This window comes from Schistocerca cancellata, chromosome 11 (assembly GCF_023864275.1).
Source record: "Schistocerca cancellata isolate TAMUIC-IGC-003103 chromosome 11, iqSchCanc2.1, whole genome shotgun sequence".
Lineage (NCBI taxonomy): Eukaryota > Metazoa > Arthropoda > Insecta > Orthoptera > Acrididae > Schistocerca > Schistocerca cancellata.
Genome location: NC_064636.1, coordinates 115,365,649 through 115,388,500, shown reverse-complemented (window position 1 = coordinate 115,388,500; position 22,852 = coordinate 115,365,649).

Here is a 22,852-nt window from a genome sequence, read left to right as displayed (position 1 = left end):
CAATACTTACGAACTATTAAAAACAGTTTTTGGAGATAATTGTATGACCAAGTCAAATGTCTTTTTCTGGTTCAAAAGATTTAAAAATGGGTGTAAATCATTTGAAGATGAACCATGGTCCGGCCATCCTTCCACCTAAAAAACAAATGAAAATGTTGTGAAAGTTTGCAACTTAGTGCCCTCTGTAGACTTAATATTATGAAAATGGCTGATGAACTTAATTTAAGTTTCTATGCAGTTCAGTCAATTTTGACTGAAGATTGGAACATGCATCGAGTGTCCACAAATATCACTCCAATAGTGTTTTTAAGTGACCAGAGATAATACTGACTTGAAGTGTGCCAAGAACTGATTAATTGGACTAAAAATGACCCTGATTTGTTAAATAGGGTAATTACAAGAGACGAATCGTGGGTATATGGATATGATTCTGAAACCAAAGTGCAGTCTTTGCAGTGGGAAACTCCAGGTTCACCACGATCGAAAAAAGAGTGGCAAAGGTGTTGGCGATTTTTTTCGATTCTACCAGTATTGTGCATCATGAATTTACCCTGGAGGACAGACAATTAACCACAAATTCTACAAATGTCTCCTTGAGTGTTTGCATGAAAAGGTGCAGAAGAAAAGGCCTGCATTGTGGAAGGACAGGAGTTGGGTGCTACACCATGACAATGCTCTACCTCATCGTGCCTTCTGCATTGTTGAATTTTGGACCAAATTCAAAATTCCTGTGCTTCCACAAGTTCCATATTACCCTGATTTAGCCCTGCGGACTTTACCTGTATCCTAAATCGAAATTTTCACTGAAAGGGAAGCAATTTGACTCAACTGAAGATATCAAGGCAAATGCAGGGAGCATAATTAACACACTTCACGAAACAATTTCCAGGAAAGTTTCCAAAAGTAGAAACACTGTTGGAGTCAGTGTGTTCAGTCAGAAGGGGACTATTTTGAAGGAGATGCATCACAGTAGCATGGAAGTACCAATGTTGTACAATTACAAGTCCATTCTTAAGATTTTCTAATCACACCTCGTATGTGAGGTTGTGGTTATGTTTAATTCCCAAGTTAAAATATAGACCTAATTACTCAAAATGCAAAAGCAGCTTTCCTTTTCATTAGCACTTTTGTAATCTTAGCAGTTTAATCACATTAAACCTTTAAAAATCATGAATAACTGTATGACAGATTTAATTGAATGTATTTAGCATATCTAATATTTAATAATAAATTTTTTATGGTGGTGAGACTAACCACAATAGCTGAAAATGAACAAAGCATATAAGCTGTAGAAATCAGGTTTTTAAGAAGTGTAGCCAGCTTTGAGAGCCTGGTGTGATGAGTACAACAATCACACAAGCATGAGTACTTAAAAACACAACTGGACAGATAGAACAGTACAGAACTAAATTGAAAGATCATGTCACAATACTGAATGAAACTAGGTGATAAATTTGTGACCAATTGGAAAAGATGAAAGGTAGACCAAAAAAACAGATGGAGCGACAAACAGAAACTAACCACTGACCATAGAGGCACTGAACAAGAGGACTTAATAGCCAAGTAAAAACAGATACAGGAGTATTATTCCCTTGATCGATTAGTCTACACTGAGGCTCATCAGAAATATTACCATCTTCACCCTGTATTTATGACCTCTAACTTTGCCTCTTTTAAGTCCCCTCCCCCCCTCTCTTTCTCTCTTCCATATGCCAGTCCCACACTCTCCCTCTTTCTGCCTCTCTTGAAATTCTGTCACCCACCCTTCTGGGTGCCCTCTACCTGGCCAGAGAAGTGTCCCGCTTCTTCAGTGCCTGCCAGTGAAAGGGCCTCCTACCAGGTCCTCTCCCCATGGCACCTCCCAGATGGTAGGCTTGCTGCCACATGGTGGCCACAGCACGTGCAGTCCGTGCATCCCAAAATCTCCCACTCTCTCTCAGATACAGGTCTTACTGAAGCCTACTGTTTCTCTCTCTCTCTCTCTCTCTCTCTCTCTCTCTCTCTCTCTCTCTCTCTCTCAATCTCTCTCCCTCTCTCACTCCCTCTCTTTGGGCCCAGCTCTCCTTGTCCTATGACAAGACGAAGAAAAAACGGGTAAGTCCCAGGACGAGGCCCTTTCGGTGCACATGGGAGTGCCGAGTCCCTTCTTGCAACCTGATTCTGACCTCTTCTTTATGGATGTCATCTCATCCTTGTTGGCGATGTGTGATGACCTGGTGGTGTGATCAGGTATGGCCAGTTAATCTCCATTTGGATCCCCATTCTGTACTTATTCAGTGGACTTTTAACACATAGTACTGTCGCCTTCTGGTGTTGCAAGCCCTTATTTCCATCTACCACACAGCTTGTATTGTTCTCCAGGAACCTCATTTTACTGATGCTCACTCATCATTTGTGGGTTCTGTGCTTTCTGTCAGAATCGGTTGGACCATAGAAGGCTTCTGGTGGCGTTTGCACACTGGTCCATGCAGATGTTAGTGCATGGTCCCCCTTCATGCTACATTGGAAGCTGTTGCTTTCCAGGTCCACTTGGACCCTGTAGTCACTGTTTGTAATCTCTTTCTCCCTTCTGACAAGCCACTCCTTCCTGCTTCCTTACTTGCCGGGCTTTCCATCACGCTGATTGGCTTCTATGTACCTCTCAGGTCTTGTTTACCCCTCTTTGTCAGATTGTATTAATGAAGTCGTCCATGACATGTCCTACACTATTATTCACGCCGCCAGCATTGCTGTCCTAGAATTGACGGACCTCTTTCAATACCAGCCAGTCCCATGGTGGAGTACATCCATTGCCATCACCATCCGTGATCGACATTGAGCTTTGCAATGCTCATGCAAGACCTGTTCTCCGACGATCTTACTACCTTCAAATTACTTTGTGCCAAAGCCCATTACTTAAAACTCTAAGTACCAGTCCTATACTCGTCCATTCCTGAAGAATGCAAGCAGTTTTATCTATGTACTGACTTCATATGTTGGAAAATACTGAACATACAAATGCAAAATTAACACGATTTTATGCCCGTTTTGTCTTAATTAATATGCAACTATGAACAAAATCCAGTCTAGTATTATGTGGACAAATTTTATTATTATTCGTGACATTGTTTTCGTAAATTTAAAAAAGTCGTATATTTATATAAGGAGAGTAAATGAGTTGAAATGCATAATAATCAGCTCTGATTACCGTATTTAAATACAATAGCACTCTCTACATGGAGTCATATTGCTTTTTGGTATGGAATATTTTAAAACAGGGTTCCATACATAACCCCACACAGGACTGTTCGCACTCACAACATGCGAGATGCTTTCTCGCTTTCTTTCTTTGATTTTGAGGAACAAACATGACATACACGGGAGGCATATTTTTTGCTTGTGGATGGTAAATGTTGCAGGAAATGCCTCTGTCAGTCTGCCTACAGGTCTGTTTTGATTATTTTTAACTGTTGACTATCATCTTGAGCCATCTGTATAACAAGATTGGGAAGGAAATCAGTTGTTGCCATTTTCTTGATCTGAAGTGAACTGTATAATTCGATACTCCAAGCAGGAGTGAATGAAAAAGCAGCTTCCACTGCTATTTTACAGTTCTATTCCTAAACACGTTATACTGCAGTCTACATCTACATCTTCATGATTACTCCACAATTCACAATTAAGTGTATGGCAGAGGGTTCATTGAATCACCTTTAAGCCAACTTCTCTACAGTTTCACACTCGAACACTGCACGGGAAAAACGAACACTTAAGCCTTGCCGTGTGAGCTCTGATTTCTCTTACTTTATTACGATAATCATTTTCTCCCTATGTAGATGGAAGCCAAAAAAATATTTTCGGTCTCTAGGAGAAAGTTGGTGATTGAATTTGCCACCTCAATTCGATTATCCTTGGCACTCTCTCCCCTGTTTTTCGATAATACAAAACTAGCTGCCTTTCTTTGAACTTTTTTGATGTCTTCCATCAGTCTTGTCTGATGCGGATCCCTACACTGCACAGCAGCACTCCAGAAGAGGATGGACAGGCGTAGTGTAAGCAGTCTCTTTAGTCAATCTGTTAAATTTTCTAACTGCTCTGCCAATAAATCCCAGTCTTTGGTTTGCTTTCCCCACAATTTTATCTATGTGAGCATTTCAGTATAAGTCTTTATTAATTTAATCCCTACATATTTAATTGAGTTTACAGCCTTTAGATTTGTGTGATTTATTTTGTAACTGATTTCAGCGGATTGTTTTTAGTGCTCATGTGGCTGACGTCACACTCTTCATGATTTAGAGTCAATTGACACTTTTTGCATCACACAGATATCTTTTCTAAATCATTTTACAATTCGATTTGATCAGCTGGTGATATTATTTGATGCCAAATAATAGCATCATCTGCAAACATTCTAAGAGGACTCCTTAGATTGTCTCCTAAATTGTTTATGTAGATGAGGAACGACAGAATGCCTATAACACTTCCTCAGGGAACAACAGATATTACTTCTGTTTTACTCGATGACTTTCCATCAGTTATTTTGAACTGTGACCTTTCTGATAGGAAATTACGAATCCAGTCACACGACTGAGATGGCAATCTGTTAGACCACAGTTTAATAGTACAGAAACTGGAAGCAGTGGCCGAGAAGCAGTAAGACTGGGTTGTAGCTTATCCCCAGTGTTATTCAATCTGTACACTGAGTAACCAGTAAAGGAAACAAAAGAAAAATTTGGCGTACGAAATAAGGTCCAGGGAGAAGAAATAAAAACTTTGAGATTTGTTGATTACATTGTAATTCTATCAAAGAAAGCAAAGGATTTGAAAGAGCAGTTTAACGAAGTGGACAGTGTCTTGAAAGGACCATATAAGATGAACATCAACAAAGGCAGAACGAGAATAATGGAATGTAGTTGAATTAAATTGGGTGATACCAAGGGAATTAGATTAGGAAACAAGACACTTAAAGCAGTAGATGGGTTTTGCCATTTGGGCAGCAAAGTAACTGAAGTACAGACGATATAAAATGTAGACTGGCAAGGAAAGCATTTCTGAATAAGAGAAATTTGTTAACGCTGAGTATAGATTTAAGTGTCAGGAAGTCTTTACTGAATATATTTGTATGGAGTGTAGCCATGTATAAAAGGGAAACGTAGACAATAAACACTGAAGACAAGAAGAGAATAGAAGATTTTGAAATGTGGTGGGCAGAAGAATGCTGAAGATTAGATGGGTAGATCACAAGACTAATTAGGAGGTACTGAATAGAATTTGGGGAGAAAAGAAATTTAATGCACAATCTGACTAGAAGAAGGCATCGGTTGGTAGGACACATTCTGAGACATCAGGAGACCACCAATTTTGTACTGGAGGTACGCTTGGAGGGTAAAAATCGTAGAAGGAGACCAAGGAATCAATACAGTAAGGAGATTGAGAAGGATTTAGGCTGCAGTAGTTACTCGGATATGAAGAGGCTAACATCAAACTAGTCTTCAGACGGAAGACCATAACAACAACATGTGATGAAAAGGTTTAATTACTCATAAGCTAGATATTTGTACAGTATTTAACAATTACTTTATGAATATAGTAGGTAAATTAAGTAAAAAGTATTTTCTACAGGGAATCGCGTAACTCTCTTAGAAAATGCCTTTTAAAGACTGCTGCCTGAAGTACACATCTGTAATACTGAGTCAATAATTAAATTTATGAAGAGTATGGACTCTCATGGATATGATTGGGTAAGTTGCAGGATACCTAAGCATTATGCTGCAACTGTTTGCCCAGTTCTTAGCCACCTTTGAGATTTTTCATTTAGACATGGTCAGTTTCCTGAAATATTAAAGTACTCAGCAGCGAAACTGATTTAAAATAAAGGAGAAAGGGATAATTCAGACAATTTATGAATTATTTCTATGCCATTTATATCTGAAAAAGTTATTGAAAAGGCTGTGTATATAATGATAATTGATAATTTCAGTTCACATAATTTGTTGTGCAATCTAAAGTTTGGTCTCAGTAGATATTTAAGGACTGAAAATGCTACATTCTCTTTTCTTGGTAAGGCACTGGATGGACCAGATAAGAGGCTGTGAGCACTGTGCATCTTCTTTGATTTAACTGAGGTGCGTGATTGTGTTGCTCACGAAATACTACTGCAGAAGTTGCGCCTTTATGGAATAAGAGTAGTAGCTCCAGTTGGTTCGTCTTATATTTTAAGAACAGTAGTAAAAAGGTCATTCTCCACAGTAATATGTATGGCTTTCAGGTGGTACCTCATTGCTGTATGATTAAGTAGAGGTTGCCTCAGGGATCATAGTATATATGACAGGGGATCAAAATATTTCTGTTTGCTGATAACACTAGCTTAATAGTGAAGGATGCTTTAAGCAACAAATAGTGCATTTCAAGACCCAAATTCGTTGCTTGTAGAAGGAAAAATTAATGACAAATCATAATAGGACTCAGTTTTTACAATTTTTAACATAAAAATTAACTACAATTAACATTTTGATTGCTCAGAAGGGGTGTATTATTACTGAGTCTAAGTGATTCGGATTTCTAGGTATTGGGATACATAGTAAACTGTCATGGAAGGTCCACATTCATGATCTTGTTCAAAAACTGAATGCTGCAATATTTACCATTAGAACGGTATCTGCAATAAGTAACAGTCAGATATGAAAATTGGACTACTTCACATATTTTCATTTGCTTATGATTTGTGGCATTATATTCTAGGTGAACTATTCCCATTTTCAAAGGCTAATTTTGGCTCAGACATGGGCAGTTTGAGCATCTGTGGTGTAAGTTCATGAACGTGTTGTTGACCTCTGTTCAGGAGTCTGAGAATTCTGAATATGGCCTCTCAATACTTATTTTCTTTAATGTTGTTTGTTGTTAACAATACAAGTTTATTCCCAAGAATTAACAGTTTTTACTTACTTACTATTGGGCTTAAATCCAATCTACATTTCATGTGGCATCTCCTCCACTCATATGCTGAAAGGCATGAAGTATTTTGTTGCATCCATTTTCGCTGACTTACCAGAATAATTAGAAAATCTTGGCAGTAATCCTTGCACTTTAAAGTCTAAGCAGGAGAATTTCCTCATGGCTCACTCCTTCGATGCTGTGGTGGGGTTTCTGGAAAAATTAAATTAATTTGTATGTTATATTGTTGTTTACACAAATATATACCCAAAGCTTGTCATCTGCATAGGGCTGAGTATATGTTATTTAGCCTTCTATTACTCTCCTGACATTTATGGATGTACTGTTTTGTTCCATGACCATGCAGATTTGCTCCTTAATTTGACCTTACAGAAACAGACATACACAACAAAATAAATAAATCTTTGCCCCCTTGTTTGGGAGTCAGTGCTGTGTTCTGTATTCTGGTGTTGTTGTCTCCAACAAATGTCCAACAGACATTAACCAAAAAAATGGAAATAACTACACTACCATCCCCCTCACCACCGCCATCATAAACAACGATGGAACCAACAACAAGAAGAGAAACAAAAATGTGTATTGGCTACTCCTACAAATTATTGGATTATCTAGATCCATGAGTTGGAGATTAAAGACAGTTAGCTTAGTGACAAAGAATGATCATGTTTATAAACTGATATTTGTTGTTACAAATTTGATGCATATCAAATTGGTCATATAGGCACAGGCTAGTAGGTATTTGCCAAGCAAGGTGGCACAGTGGTTAACGTGGTAGACACATGTCTGGGAGTATGTTGGTTCAAATCTCTGCCCAACCATCCAAATTCAGGTTTTCTGAAATCACTCCATACAAATGCTGGGTTCGTTCCTCTGAAAATACATGGTCAGTATCTATTCCGATGCTTGAAATATTCAGAGCTTCTACTACACATCTGGTGACCTCAGTGCTAATGGATTGTTAAATCTTAAACTTCCTTTCTTTTAGTAACTTTTATAAATAATAACAGAAGTAGCAGCAAACAGTGGCTTTTCAACCAATTTTAATACATCAAGTATATTGCATATGAGCATAAACTGATTAATACTGTACAGTGACAGTTCATTGTTAGTAACCATTTACAGACTTTATTTCTAATAGTTTCTTATTGTTTTTATATACACTATTATTATTACAAATTGGAAGGTTCTCACTCATAATGTGATCTACAGAACTGAATAAATGAATTAATGTGTCAAACGTATTATCAGAATGAGAAAAGTATTATCATGATGTTTCCTGAAATGAATCCAGAGAGCATAATACCAATAAAGTGTTTAAAGTGAAGGTGGAGACACAGACCAACAGTGGGATTTTCTGAAATGAAATTATATACAACTACATGAGTGCAACACACTTCAGACACAGAAGTGTACATAATTCCCCCCCCCCCCCCCCCTCAGAAATATGATTAAGTAGCCTAATTATGATGCTCTGTATTGTGTTAAGCTGATTCAGATGGGTCCCTACTTCACTGATTGTCTTTCTACTACATCCATACTCCGCAAGCCACCTGACGGTGTGTGGCGGAGGGTACCTTCAGTACCTCTATCGGTTCTCCCTTCTATTCCAGTCTCGTATTGTTCGTGGAAAGAAGGATTGTCGGTATGCCTCTGTGTGGGCTCTAATCTCTCTGATTTTATCCTCATGGTCTCTTCGCGAGATATACGTAGGAGGGAGCAATATACTGCTTGACTCTTCGGTGAAGGTATGTTCTCGAAACTTTGACAAAAGCCCGTACCGAGCTACTGAGCGTCTCTCCTGCAGAGTCTTCCACTGGAGTTTATCTATCATCTCCGTAACGCTTTCGCGATTACTAAATGATCCTGTAACGAAGCGCGCTGCTCTCCGTTGGATCTTCTCTATGTCTTGTATCAACCCTATCTGGTACGGATCCCACACTGCTGAGCAGTATTCAAGCAGTGGGCGAACAAGCGTACTGTAACCTACTTCCTTTGTTTTCGGAGTGCATTTCCTTAGGATTCTTCCAATGAATCTCAGTCTGGCATCTGCTTTACCGACAATCAACATTATATGATCATTCCACTTTAAATCACTCCTAATGCGTACTCCCAGATAATTTATGGTATTAACTGCTTCCAGTTGCTGACCTGCTATTTTGTAGCTAAATGATAAAGGATCTATCTTTCTGTGTATTCGCAGCACATTACACTTGTCTACATTGAGATTCAGTTGCCATTCCCTGCACCATGCGTCAATTCGCTGCAGATCCTCTTCCAGCATTAGTTACACTGTACACCAGTTTATGCAATTTAAATTGCATGAAACCATCTAATTCTTATTGAATCCATTGTACTGATAATAGTAACACAAAGAGGATTGAGATTCATGTCAATGTTTTTCATGCTACAAAGGTTTCATCTACAAAAAAAGAATAGAAAGAATTTTACTGACAAAATACATAAAACCATTTCATATGATGAAAATGGAACAATATAATAAACATGTTGTTCAACATTCTGGTCATATCAGTTTGGCACATGACTGAGGTAGTATTGTATGTAGCAGTGACTGTAATGTGTCCTCAAGCAGTCACAATTATTAACAAAATTCACTGTGCTAAACATTTCTGGAGTATTTATGCTACTTAAACAGATATGTATATTGGTGGTGTAAAACACATCACTGGAAATAATTATTTATTTTAAAAGCTACTTTTTGTCATATTATATCCAAAATGTAGAAGCACTGAAATACTAGATATAAGTAATTTACATATTTTTGATAATACTTCGTTGCATAGAGTTACCAACAGCATGTATAGTTAATAAATTTTTAATGTGTTTGTTTTTAGTTATGGTCTTTTCATCAGAAAAATCTCATTAGTTGCACTGGACCTCTTGAGTCATACTACATGGCAAACATCTCAGAAAGTTCAGTGAGTACCAGAGTACCATTCTTACTTTCTGTAACTTGCTCTTAGAATTACCTGAATCCTTCAAAGTCTTTTATGTCAGCTGCCAGTGGCATGCCTTGTCTATGGAATAGTATTGAGTAAGTTTTTCCTTCAGTCCCCCTGGTAATACACTTGACAGAATCATATTACTAAATAATAACAGGAAGTGCTGCTGGTCCAGTAGTCAGACAAGAACGAACCAGGTGTCACCAGGTGTAAAATGTACACAGTATTAAAATAGGAATTCTGAAATAAAAGCAAAAATGCCTAAGTATATGTGCCTAGTATTACTAGGTCATACAGTCCACTGCTCTTTAGATAAGTCTGATTATGTTGCTGCAGGTTTTGTAGGCTATGCAACAAACCTGAAATTGCCATCTAACTGCACATGTGAGACAACATCTACCACAAAGTAAGAGAATTTGTAGGAAGGTATGGATGAAGAAACATCAGGACCCAAGTGGCTCTAGTGAGACTCATTATATCTGAAATGGCTCCATGTTTCTACATAAAATATATTTCAAACAGTTAAATGCATTTATAGTAACAGCATATAGCATTTCCACGACGAATTTTCACTCTGCAGCATGGAGTTTGCTGATCTGAAAGTTGCTTGCAGATCAAAACAGTATGCCAGGCTGGCACTCGACCCTGGAAACACTGCATTTTATGAGGAAGTGCTCTATCGACTGAGCTATCCAAGCTTGACTCATGAAGCACACTCACAGCTTTACTTCCACCAGTACCTCATCTCCTACCCCTGGAAGTTCACAGAAGTTCTGCTGCATACCTTGTGAGACTGGCACTCTTGGAAGGAAGGATATCTGAGGAGGCTTGGTATAGCCACATTCTTTGGGATAGATACCACAATGAAGTTTCATGCTGCAGTGGACTGGGTGCTGACTTGAAATTTCCTGGTATGTCTCTGCAATATCCTTTCTTTCAAAAGAGCTAGTTCCTGAATATGGAAGATAGGGGATGAGGTACTGATGGAACTTTTGTAGTGTCTTTTGAGCAAGTGCCAATGACAGAAGTGGTTGTCTTGGTAATTCATCCTAACCACTTATAACCTCTCCTCTTACTGCCCTACAACACACAGTTGCTGCAAAGGTGAATATGAATCATGTGATTATTGTACTTCTCTTAAATGTGCATCTGTATGATGTCATAATCCAGCTGGACCACAAAGCTTCTACATCCAAGATGTCTGAACAAAGAAGTGCTGATACAACATTGACAATGTATGCTGCTGTAACTGCAACTCTATTCTCACTGTTCGAGTTGAGATAAATCATGGCTAACATGTGAGATTAAACTGTATTGTACCAGGAAGAGAGAAATTTGTAAAAAGCAGAGGATAGCTCTACACAAATACATAAAGGTTCATCAAATGTAGTATTAAAAGTACATGATTGATTGTCAATTCATATAGTACTACAGGTGTTTAAATATGGGTGTTAATACATAAAGGTTCATCAAATGTAGTATTAAAAGTACATGATTGATCATCAATTCATATGATACTACAGGTGTTTAAATATGGGTGTTAATACTATTAAAATATAAAACTGAATGAAAAGTCCAGTAGTTCACTGTAGCTGTATTTATCTAAGGCGATTAGAGACCCAGACAATCGGTTTTATGTCTTTTAAGTTGCATCTTCTGGTGTATATTAGTACTGTGTTGTGTGGTTGTTTGGAAGAGGAGACCAGACAGAGAGGTCATCGGTCTCATTGTATTAGGGAAGGATGGGGAAGGAGTTCGGCTGTGTCCTTTCAACGGAACAATCCTGGCATTTGCCTGGAGCAATTTAGAGAAATCACGGAAAACCTAAATCAGGATGGCCGGACGTGCGAATGAACCGTCATTCTCCCGAATGCGAGTCTAGTGTGCTAACCATTGCGACATCTCGCTCAGGTCGTGTGATACAGGGAGTAATTATAGAACCCTGCAGAGTAACAGCTGGCAGCACCAGTCAAAGTTCTCAGCTCTCTTTAAGTAATAAAAACGATCATCAATGACGAATGTTATGTCTGTGTTAAAAGCACTCACTGTCATCACGTTATCGATTAAAATATGTTTCTGTCAGCCTATGTGAAGCAACAGATAGTTCCCCTCATGGACGTTATCCAGAAAAGTATTAGATATGGAAGCTTACACGCTTATGACAGATAAAATGCAACTTAAAAGTTGTGTGGGTCTCTAATCGACTTAAATAAAAGCAGCTACAGCAGACTGTTGGACTTTCCATCAATTTTTATATTTGAATAATGTTAACAACTGTATTTAAGCACTTGTTGTACTGTATGAATTGTCAATCAATCATGTATAGCTGTTTTAGCTGCTGTTGCTCCAGTTTAAAATTATCGCTATTAAAAGTACTTAACTGTACCACAAAAAAGACAAAAACTATGCAGGATGTACAAAAATTCTTGCAAGAAAATGTCAGTTTGGCTTTTGTAAACATCTCTTTACAAAGAAAGCCATATACAGGCACACAAGTATGTTCTGGTAGAACTAAACAAAAAAATTGTTTTGTTGGCATTTTCTGTGAACTTGCGAAGTTCTTTGTTGTTGTTGTTGTGGTTGTACTGGTTGTTTTCTGTCAGAAGACTGGTTTGATGCAGCTCTCCTTGTCCTTTGGAAATAAGACAGCTGTAGTATATTCTTGCTTTCATCCATTCAAAGTGACGTTGGCTTCTGTTACAAGTGCAAATAAATCAACCTTTCACACTGTGGCCTTGCAACTATTGGTAAGGCTGTTGGTCCAGTTTAGGAGCCATGTGTCAGCCCCGTGTTTCCACAGATACCATTCTGAGGTGGTTGCAGCTATGGCACTGCTATCTGTATTGTTGAGGCATGCACAATACTCTTCTGCAGAAATTCATGGTTTGTGCAGAGGGTATTGATGATACATACCTTAAAATTGTACTTGGACATCTAAGGCAATATGATGTTCAGACATTCCCCATCATGGATGGAATGATATCTTCACAATAGACAGCAGATTTGCACTGTAATAATCATATCACGGGAAGAAAACTCAATTTTGAGTGAGAAAATATTAAAATATTCTGTCCTTCAAGGTCCTGTAATGGTCCAACCTTAATGATTTACCCTGGACATTGAAGGATTCATCAGGAACTGTGATGTTTGCTGGGGACATAAATATATTGATAAAGGACCCAATACATTGATACCACATGGCCAGGGGAATAATTGAACAAAATTTCTGACATACATATGGGAAACATACGCTATATACAAGATGAGGCACATCTGTTTTAAAACATGTCTTTCTGTAATGAAGCCATGGTGGCAACATCAAAAGATGAACCCAAACAAGCTTAGCATCAACACATATATTTAAACTTTGGTGTTACCGAGCAAGATGGCACAGTGATTAGTACACTGGACTCACGTTTGAAGGACGCTGGTTCCAAACTGCATCCGACCATCCTGATTTAGGTTTGCTATGATTTCCCTAAGTTGCTTCATACAAATGCCAGGATGGTTGATTTGAAATGACACAGCCGATTTCGTTTCCCATCCATCCCTAAACTGATGGGACCAACGATCCCACTGTTTGGTACCCTGCCACAAATCAAACAACCAACCTAAAATATGGTGTATACTAGGCCATAGTGTTGTCAGAGTCATTTTGTTAACAGCACTGTTGTTCATAACAGACTGGTGTGCAATAGCTACAAAACATTTGTGTTGTAAGCACATTAGATGTCGGTACTGTAGGTCTACACATTTTCATCGTTTATGTAATTGTGAGGTATAAAATAACAAGGAGATTATAAGGGGTAATGTCTATAGTGGGTCTTTTTTCCCTTATTTTAATTTCATTTTCCTGCCCATGTGGGCAGCCAGTGGCACAGTCCACTGCTCTTCAGCCAAACGGCTTTATAAAATACAGAAAGGGGCATTCTTCCATAAAAAGGGATATAAAAAAGGGTGACATAAAAAACACTGGAAATGGAGATGAGGGGAGTTAAAATACACACTAATATGGGCGCATGCACTGGGGGACAGTAAAAGTTGACATAAAGTTACAAGAATATGGGACAAATTGAAGTGCATATAAAGAACACTTGAGGCAAAACTAATGTAAAAGGAGGCCACAGTATAAAATGCACATGAACAATCATGGACTATATACAGATTGAGCACACAATTAAAACCACATCACTAGATGACACTGTATAATGGCACCAAGCACAACTCTAATGCAGCACACTTGATAATGAATAAAAACCTGGGAGGATCTGCTGGGGAGGGGAGCAAGGGAGAAGAGAAAAGGAGGCGAGAAGGAGGGGAGAGAAAGGGGCAAGAGGTGGGGGGCGTGGGAACAGAAGGGATGGTTCAAATGGCTCTGAGCACTATGGGACTTAACATCTATGGTCATCAGTCCCCCAGAACGTAGAACTACTTAAACCTAACTAACCTAAGGACATCACACACATCCATGCCCGAGGCAGGATTCGAACCTGCAACCGTAGCGGTCATGCAGTTCCAGACTGAAGTGCCTAGAACCGCACGGCCACACCAACCAGCAAGGGAAGGGATGAGAGACGAAAACAGCTGAGGAGGGTGTGCAGGGACTCAGGGAGAGAAGGAGGAAAATCTGCTCTGGGAGAAGGAGGGGAGAGGAAATAGGGGATCCTGGGGAGGGGGGGGGGGCAACAAGGCCAGGTTACAGTAGGAAGGAAGGGTTTATGTCATGGCAAAGCTCAACATCTGGGAGGGGAAGGTGCTGGAAATTGCCCTGATGAAGCAGATGGAGGGTGTGGAGGTGGAGAGAGAGGGAGGAATACAGCGATAGAGGTGCAGCAATGGGAGGGGGGCTGGGGGTGGAGAGGAAGGAGGAAACCAGGGGATTGGCAGATCAAGCCTGCAGACAGTGTAAAGGATGCAGAGATGTTGGAGGAAAAGGAGGAGGTGGGGGAAACAGATGAGGTCATACAGGAGTCATGTGGGGGAAGGGAGGCAGATACGGATGGCAATGTGGAGCATGTGTCATTCAAGGATTTGGAGTGCCTTGTAAAAGTGGGTGAGGGGGGGGGGGGAGTGGAGATCCAGGCAATGCTGGCATAACAGAGGATAGGATGGATGAGGGATTTGTAAGTGTGGAGGTTGGTGGAAGGATGCAAGCGCCATGTCTGGCCAGACAGGAGTTTCAGGAGGCAGAGGCAGGAATGAGCTTTCTGCTGGATAATCAGATGATGAGGGGTCCAGGTGAGGTGACAATCGAGGGTGAGGCCAAGGTATCTCAGGATGGGGTGAACTGGATGGGACGACCATAAATGGGGAGGTAGAAATTGTGGAGATGGAAGGAGAGAGTGGTGCAGCCTATGATGGTTGCCTAGGTTTTGGAGGGGTTGATACAAAGGAATCCCTGGTTACACCAAGTGGTGCACTAATCAAGGTGGGTTTGGAGGGTGCATTGGAACTGTTCAAAGTTAGGATAGAGAGCCAGGAAAGCATTGTCATCAGCATATTGGAGGTGGACAGGAATGTGTGGCATTGGCATATTGGTAGAGTTCAGTAGATAGAGGAGAGGGGGAGGACAGAACTGTGGGGGATGCCAGCAGTGGGATAAAAGATACGGGAATAGGTGTTGTGGAGGGTGACATAGGATGGACGGCATGAGAGGAAGGAGGTGACCAGATGGACAAAACTGATAGGTAGGGTATAGGTTTGGAGTTTAAAGAGGAGGCTGGGATGCCATATGCGGTTGTAGGCATTTTGGAGGTTGAGGGAAACAAAAATGTTAGAGCGATGGGAGTTAACCTGGAGGGAGAGAAGGTGGACGAGGTTAAGGAGTTGGTCTTCAGCAGAGAAGGAGGGTCGGAAGCCACACTGGGTAAGGGGGAGGAGGTGGTGTTGATTAAGGTGCTGATGGATATGATGAGAGAGGATGGATTCGAAGACCTTACTGAAGATGGGACCAATGGAAGAACCGACAGAAGAGGGTTTTTAGGGTTTGAGGAATAAGAGGATGTGGGAAGTCTTCCACAGGTTGTGATAGAAGCTGGTAGAGAGGATGACATTGTAGAGATTGGCAAGGACAGAGGAAGGAAAAGGGGATTTCTCTAAGGTGGTGGTAAGTCACACAGTCGTGACCAGAGGACATGTTGTGTTTTGACCAGAGGGCAAGTTTAATGTCTTTTGGTGTGATTGGAGTGTTGTTGTTGGAGGGGGGCAACTGCCCCAAGTACTGGAGACTAGGAGCAAGTGGAGGGACAGAGGTATCGGCGTGTTCCATGAAGGTGGGGAAAAGAGAATAATGAAGTGGGAATCATCAGGGACAGAGAAGACCTCAGAAAGGTGGGAAGTGAAGTGGTTGGCTTACTGACGTTGTCGGGAAGGGGCGGTCGTTATGGAGAAGGGGGTAATGGAGTGCAGAATGGGAACCAGTAAGGCGGTGGAAGGCGGACCAGTACTCGGAGGAGTTGATAGGGAGGGTGGCTTTGAGTCGTGTATCTTTAGTGGGCTTACCAATGCGGATCAAAAACACGACTAAAGTTGAACTTGGAGTGTCGAAATGGGAATGGTTGAGTGACAATAACTCTGTTACGCTGTTGTAGCTACTTTAGATAAACATAAATTGAAATACATAATGACAAGCTTACAGAGCTGACAGAATAATATAAAATGATAAAATAAATGGAGAACGAAGCCTAATGGACGAAGGAACAGACTGTAGTCGCCCTGTGTTCGCGTGGCCTTCAGAATGCCGCATAGGCGAGGAATTGGTCAGAGCGAAGCTGACAGAGGGCCTCATGTACCTTGCTAAACGCCATTCCAAAAAAAGACTGGTGGAAGACAGTACCAAACACTTAATAATAGTACATAGTAAATGAAATAAATTATATAAACAGAGAAGGGACAATTAAACACCAGAGTAATGTGCTCCACGAAACAAAATCAAGTATATATGTAATGCATTTTATACTTGGTAAAGACAAAACCAAGGTCTTATATGAGGCGTTCAACGCCTTTTGTGCTGCTGGCAGCCCGCCCGCCCGAGTCTCCATCCAGCACACAGTTTTAATCTGCCAGGAAGTTTAACATAAACATAATTTCCGCCCTTTTTATTGCTCAGGAAAACCACACATTGCGTGTTGTACCACCATAAGCGAGACCTTCAGAGGTTGTGGTCCAGATTTCTCTATACACCAGTACCTCTAACAACCAGTAGCACGTCCTCTTGCATTGATACATGTCTGTATTCATAGTGTCATACTAGGCACAAGTTCCGCAAGGTGCTGTTGGTCTAGATTGTCCCACTTCTCAATGGCGATTTGGCGTAGATCCCTCAGAGTGGTTGGTGGTCACGTCTTCCATAAAAAGCCCTTTTCAATCTATCCCAGGCATATTCGATAGGTTTCATGTCTGGAGAACATGCTGACCACTCTAGTCGAGCGATGTCGTTATCCTGATGGAAGCCATTCACAAGATGTGCACGATTGGGGCGCAAATTCTCGTCCATGAAGACGAATGCCTCGCCAATAGGCTGCCGATGTGGTTGCACTATTGGTTGGAGAATGGCATTCATGTATCGTACTGCCGTTACGGCGCCTTCCGTAGCCACTAGCAGTGTACGTTGGCCCCACATAATGACACCCCCAAAACATCAGAAAACCTCTACCTTGCTTCACTCTCTGGACAGTGTGTCTAAGGCGTCCAGCCTGACTGGGTTGCCTCCAAACACGTCTCAGACGATTGTCTGGTTGAAAGCACATGCTACATGCATCGCTGAAGAGAACGTGATGCCAATCCTGAGCGATCCATTCAGCAGATTGTTAGGTCTACCTGTACCACGCTGCATGGTGTCGTGGTCGCAGAGATGGACTTCCCCATGGACGTCGGGAGTGAAGTTGCGCATCATGCAGCCTCTTGCGCACAGTTTTACTCGTAACACGACGTCCTGTTGCTGCACGAAAAGCATTAATCAACATGGTGGCGTTGCTGTCAGGATTCCTCCGAGCCATGATCCATAGGTAGCGGTCATCCACTGCAGTAGCAGCCGTTGGGCGGCCTAAGAAAGGCATTTCATCGACAGTTCCTGTCTCTCTCTGTATCTTCTCCATGTCCAAACAACATCGCTTTGGTTCACTCCGAGACACTTCCATTGTTGAGCGCCCTTCCTGGCATAAAGTAACAATGCGGACGCGATCTAACCGCGGTATTGACCGTCTAGGCATGGTTGAACCACAGACAACACGAGCCATGTACCTCCATCCTGGAGGAATGACTGGAATTGATCGGTAGTCGAACCCTCTCCGTCTAATATACGCTGCTCATGTATGGTTGTTTACATCTTTGAGCGGGTTTAGTGGCGTTTCTGAACAGTCAAAGGGACTTTGTCTGTGACACAATATCCACAGTCGAGGTCTATCTTCAGGAGTTCTGGAAACCAGGGTGATGCAAAACTTTTTTTGATGTGTGTATTTTGGAAGCAAAGAATGGGATGCATCACCTGAGTGTAGAAATTTTACAGGTATCTATAAAAGTATGCGAAAATCATTGTCAGAAGGCATATGAAAACATTAATTTAAATGACGTACTGTAGGGGAAAATGTGACGTTGTATGAAAATTTAAGTTGAAGTATAATTTTTTGAAAATTTTTTCTTCTTCTCGAAACTGTACTAACAGGAACCAACATAATATCATGTATCTCGGGACTTTTTAAAATATTTTTCGTTAGATGTAATGTGTAATACTAGGTTTAAGGTTTTCAGCTAAACTTATAAGGGAGAGATGCCGCAGGTAAGAAAGCGTTACACCAACTGCATCTGTCATTCTTAGCGAAAACGAAAGCATTTTCAAAATACGGCATTCTCGCCTTCGACTATTAAAATTAGTTATTTATTATATCCAATATAAATACAGAGTGTATCCTTGCATAACTTCACTTGCATAGAACGGTACAAGTCGCCGTAGTACTGTGAAATGACACATTACTCCATATTTTGCACGTTGGTGGATGTCGTGTATATAGTGGTATATTCCACCGTGTAAAAATTCTAGGGATTGATCAATAAGAGGATAGGGAACAAAAAAGGTCTAATGAACTCATGTCCGGGAATGCATGCTTTCCATGCTAGGGACCATTTATTCGATCACACATTCTTACAGAGACTGTGGTCTAGTACGTGCTCTATCACACATCCACAGTTACAGTATGTCTTTAAAATTGTTTCCATGTACGTGCCGTAGCATGTCCTGCTCACACGTTCACATCAGACAAGCTGCATCCGAAAAGTGTCAAAGGCAGCATCAATACTCTGCTCCAGTGTCTCCACATCTGGAATGGTCTCTGCATACACGATACTTTTGAGATGGCCCCATAACCAGAAATTGCGCTGTTGGAGATCCAGAGAAAAGCAGGCCATGTAGCTGGACCTCCTCGTCCGATTCAACAACCAGGGAAGACACGGTTGAGATACATCCGGACGTTAATGGCGAAATAGGCTGGAGCACCATCATGTAGCACCCACATAACCTTTCGAATCATCAATGGCACTTCTTGCAGCAGGGAAGGCAAAGTCACAAGCAAGAAACGCCGATAGTTCCGTCCTGTTAGGTGACGTGAAAGGAAGACTGGTCGCTAACTATCCCGGCTGCACCGATACTGATGATTCGCAGTCACCATTCCTTGGGGCCTTTGCATACTATCCCACAGATGACTGTTATGAAAGTTGAAGATACCACTCGGCATAAAGATGGTCTCATCTGTGAATAGGATGGATGAAACAAATCCCGGAATCGTGATTGCCTGTTGAAGAAACCAGTGACAAAACTGCTCCCGATGTGGAAAGTCCGTCGGTAGTTAGCCCTGCATACGATGTAGGTGATAAGAGTAGTAGCAATTGCTGTACTGGCAGGCCAACTGCCTGGCACTGACATGGCGGTCGCTTTCCATAGTGTTAATCATATTTTTCTCCAAGTCTGGTATCCGAAAATTTCGGGTACATGCTCCATGATTTCTTGCTTCTTGAAACGACCTTGTCTCAGACCAAACGGCGAAACACTGTTGCAAACATTGAATGCTGTGGTTGCTGTCGGCGGGGATCTCCTGATACAACGTTACTGCCTGCTGCCTTGCCTTTCCGTAAGTAAACATCATGTCGCCAAGGTCTCGATTCAAATACAGAACCATTTTGTACAACGCTATGTCACGTCCACTACGAGGTGGGTCAGCAAGAGAAGTGAATCGGACGCAACATTACCAGTTATTATGACAGGAGAGGGCGCTAGGGCATGACGTAGGAGGAACAGTATCACGCTGTAGGACTAAATCACGCATACTGTAACTGTGGCTGCATGGTACAGCACATATTAGATCGCACTCTCTATGATAAAGTATCATTGAATATATGGTCCAACTATGTGTTTCCGGGCATAAGTTCATTAGGACCTTTTTGTTCCGTATCCTCTCATCGATCAGTCCCTAGAATTTGTACACGGTGGAAAAAATCGCCCTGTATATTATTACACGCCACCGTCACCATGGATGCATTTACACTGGGCGAGTACCCGACTGAAAGAAAGCGCCCTCGTTAAACAAGGACGAAGCTATGGTCTCGTAGTTTCTGAGTCAGTGTCAACGAAATAATGAAAAATTTATTTCAGGACCCAAGTATCGCATGCTGGCGCAAATGTAGCTCGTAGAGTGCATATCAGGATGAGATTTGCGACTGTTCATCAAGATAACTCTTTGTGAAGTTCCGTTCAGGAAAGCTGACGACTGCCAATGGAGCGCTGTGCTGACAGTATGTGTATGGCGGTATCCAGTGATGGCCATGAACTGTGGATGACACGGTGATCGGTTGGTGCCAATGCTAGGGACGAAAACGATGCAACGACGTTTTAAAACTTCGACATTTCGACCAAAGATGTCGAGGTTAACATCGCTGTTTTGAATGGTAACGCATCGATGACAAAGGCCAAAAACATCGATAGCGTTCAACAGTGGATCATTCATTCCGTTCGTGGATACTCAGCCATGACGCGTCAAGTCTCATAACTTGTACAGTGCTACATTTACTGCTGAACCTGTGATTTTTGTACTTTTGAAGTAGTAAGCAAGAATATGTAGTTTGAAAAATATTCGTTTACTACAAATGTTCTTCATAAATGGTTCAAATGTCTCTGAGCACTATGGGACTCAACTGCTGTGGTCATAAGTCCCCTAGAACTTAGAACTACTTAAACCTAACTAACCTAAGGACATCACACACATCCATGCCCGAGGCAGGATTCGAACCGGCGGCCGTAGCGGTCGTGCGGTTCCAGACTGTAGCGCCTTTAACTGCTCGGCCACTCCGGCCGGCCAAATGTTCTTCACTGAACTATATGTTCCAATCAGTGGGTCAAATATAAGTCATTCTCATTGTCCCAGTGCCCACTGTGCAAACTGCCAAGTCGAGAAACAATGGGTACTAGTATTGTAAATATGAGAGAATGAGTGACACTTTTAAAACATACATAAAGAAAAACAGGCATATTTTCTCGATGTTGAATATTTCAATTGAAGGTTTGACAGCTCTGTCACGTAGCTCCCTCAGGACGTTTATGGCGAAAAACAGATAACCTGCATCTGTTCTTTTTTAAGAGACAGTCTCCACTCCTACCGATCTGATCATGTAAGCGTAGAAAAGATGTGGAATGCTTTCAAAGGGATAGTATCGACGGAAATTGAGAGATATATACCACATAAAGTAATAAGTACTGGCACTGATCCCCCATGGTACACAAAACGGGTCGTATTGCTGTTGCAGAAGCAACGAAAAAAGCACACCAAATTTAAAAGAACTCAAAATCCCCGAAGATTGTGCAAAGTTTTGGAAATGTTAGAAATATAGCGCGTGCTTTAATGCGAGATAGTTTTAATAACTTCCACAACGAAACTCTGTTTCGGAATCTGGCAGAAAACCCAAGAAGATTCTGGTCATACATAAAGCACACCAGAGACAAGACGCAATCAATACTTTAACTGCGCTATGTCACTGATGACAGTGCCACTAAAGCAGAGTTATTAAACACGGTTTTCCGAAACTCCTTCACCAAAGAAGACGAAGTAAATATTCCTTAATTCCAATCAAGAACAACTGCCAAGATGAGAAACATAGGAGTAGATATCCTCCGCGTAGCAAAGCAGCTTATATCACTTAATAAAGCCAAAGCCTCCGATCCAGTTTGTATACCAGTCTGGTTCCTCTCAGAGTATGCTGATACAATAGCTCCATATTTAGCAATTATATACAACCGCTCGCTGATAGAAAGATCCGTACCTAAAGACTGGAAAATTGCTCAAGTCACACCAATGCCCAAAAAGGGAAATAGGAGTAATCTGCAGAACTACAGGCCCATATCACTAACGTCCAGTTTCAGTAGGGGTTTGGAATATATACTGTTTTCGAACGTAATCAGCTACCTCGGAGAAAACGATTTATTGAGACATAGTCAGCATGGATTAAGAAAATGTCGTTCTTGTGAGACACAGCTAGCCCCTTCTCACGAACTAATGAGTGTTATCGACGGGGGATGTCAAATTGATTCTATATTTGTAGTTTTCCAGAAGCCTTTATGCACCGTTCCTTACAAGCGCCTTCTAACCAAACTGCCTGCCTCAGTTGTGCGACTGGATTCTTGATTTCCTGTCAGAAAGGTCACAGTTCATAGTAACAGACGGAAAGTCATCGAGTAAAACAGAACTAATTATCCGGCGTTCCCCAAGGAAGTGTTGTAGGTTCTCTATTGTTCCAGATCTATCTTAACGACATAGGAGACAATATGAGCAGACTTCTTAGACTGCTTGCAGGTGATGCTGTCTTGTAAAGTCTTCAGAGGATAAAAGGAATAGCAAAATGATTCAGATAAGATACCTGGGTGCTGCGAAAAGTGGCAGTTGACCCTGAATAAAGAAAAGTGTGATGTTTTTACATGA